Source organism: Saccoglossus kowalevskii, chromosome 3 (genome assembly GCF_978046115.1).
Source record: "Saccoglossus kowalevskii chromosome 3, keSacKowa6.1, whole genome shotgun sequence".
Taxonomy (NCBI): domain Eukaryota; kingdom Metazoa; phylum Hemichordata; class Enteropneusta; family Harrimaniidae; genus Saccoglossus; species Saccoglossus kowalevskii.
Window position 1 is genome coordinate 24,909,876 of NC_140643.1, and position 2,378 is coordinate 24,912,253.

Here is a 2,378-nt window from a genome sequence, read left to right on the forward strand (position 1 = left end):
GATATGGTATGTCGATTATTATGTCGTATTATGTCGTTTGATTTGTTTCGTGTTATGGGGATTATTAAGTCTTGTTATGTCGACTATGATGTGGTAAGTCGCTTGTATCTTGTGTTATGTTCATTATTATGTTGTGTCGATTATTATGTTGTGTAATATCGATTATTATGTTGTGTTATATCGGTTGTATGATTATTATGGTCGATTATTAGTTTCTTGTTTGTCAACAGTCACTTTACAATAAAATGTCTTTCATTTAGTGAGACACTAAATTCAACACTGAACAGTCTCACGATTACCGTCGAGTAAAGTCGTACCATTATTGGATCCCAGACATTCTATTTATACATTAATGATACACTATCGTCTCAATACAAACTACCCCAATGTAATGTGTTATTCATAATACTGACTCCAACATGGCTGATAATATCACTGTCGAAAAGGTGCAACAGATACTTTACAACAAGGAGCTGTCTATGAGAGAGCGTTTTAGGGGAATGCCCTCCCTGCGTGATCTAGGCGGCAAGGAAGTCATAGATAGTTTGCTAACATGTCTAGACGACCCATCAGCACTGCTAAAACACGAGGCAGTATTTTGTATTGGACAGATACAAGACCCATACGTCATACCATATCTGATTAATGTACTGGAAGACACAAGTCAAGAACAAATAGTGCGACATGAAGCAGGTAAACATTTTCACTAATCGTTCGTGTTTTACTGTAACAGTATCTGTCAAGTATTTTCTCAACGTCTACTCAACCAATTTTTGATATCACTCAACTCCTTTTCTGACCTGCTTTCAAACAATACAGGACTTCAAATTAAAATTATGATAATTTATTTTCCAATGATATAATAACTATTTGTGCACAATAACAATGCTTCATTTAAACTAAATCTATTATATTTCAAGTTACAAATAAAATATGTTTTTGTTTTTTACTACAGCTGAAGCTCTTGGTGCTATCGGTTCCAACGAAGTGCTTTACATACTTGAAAAGTATAGATTTGATCCAGTGATAGAGGCGAGTTTCCGTAATATGTATGGTTCGTCACAAGTTCAGAAACAAAATGGCCGCCATGATATTATGTTAAGTCGGCTTCCATTGAAATTTCTGTAGTAGTACCAGTCTTTGTAGAGTATTTAAATATGTAATCTACACATTTGTGAGAAATAAAACCGCCCTTTCGAAAGTACACACTCGCACTTATTACTAGTAGTGATACGTTTAGCAGGTAAAAATAAAATGTTGCTACCCCTGACAATGTGGTCAGTATAGTGTGGTTTTTGAAAAGAGAATTTTTTTTACATCCTTTGCACATAAAACATCCCATGTAGTTCGATCATCTATCCCCAAAACTGTAAAATATTGATGACCCGGCCGTTAAGTTTCGAGACTTGACAAGTAGAATTTCATAAGGTTTGACAGTTTTGGAATAATGTTAAAAATATTAATAATAAAATACTTCCTAGTGTAACTTAATAGCTTGAATGCACAGTGGTCAGACGCATATTAAAACATTATTTTTTATTTATTGACGTAACAACGACATAACATCTACTGATATTCTATTGCGGGAAGCACATGTTAGTTCGTCTACAATCTGCTTTGATCACAGTCTCACACGTTTTCCACTAAAATCGTTTACGCATAACATTTTACTGAATCTTAGATTGCTGAGACCTGTCAATTGGCACTGGCAATAATCAACTGGTTGAATAGTAATAAACATATTCAAGTCGAGAATTCATACAAAGGTGTTGATCCAGCTTCAGCATCAGATGACGACAATGTTGAGTCATTGAAAGGCACATTGCTGGACGAGTCGTTAGCATTTTTTGATCGATATAGAGCTATGTTTGCATTAAGGAATAAGACAAGCGAATCAGTCCTGGCACTTGCCGAAGGTATATATTGTTTTGATAGATAGATTGATATTTTTAATGCGCCACAGCACAACAACCTTTTCTGGATTTTGTAGTGTTACACAAATAAAACAGTTATGTGTTAGTATATATTTTAGAGACTAGTTACCATGGCAATGTTGACAACGAACGATAGGCATGAAAGCCAGTAGCGTACTGCTGCGACACGAATTGGCATTTATACTTGGGAAAATGAGAATCAAGGCTGGTAACGCACTTGGAAGGAAGGCCGATGACACGATAGTTACAGTGTTGACTGACGCGTTGAAGAATTCTAACGAGAGTCTAATCGTTCGCCACGAATGTGCGACTGCTTTGGGGGAAATGGATAAAAAAGATTCTATGCAGGTCTTGAGAGAATATTTGCATGACGAAGAGGCTGTTGTCAGTGAAAGCTGCCAGCTTTCATTGGATATGTATGCTCACTCATAAATTAGCAAGTAA

General features: G+C 35.9%; 1 pseudogene; it reads left to right on the forward strand.

The window, feature by feature from the left end:
- The first annotated feature begins 419 nt into the window (after positions 1-419).
- LOC100377704 (deoxyhypusine hydroxylase pseudogene) lies at positions 420-1,939 on the forward strand (annotated as a pseudogene).
- The last annotated feature ends 439 nt before the right edge of the window (positions 1,940-2,378 follow it).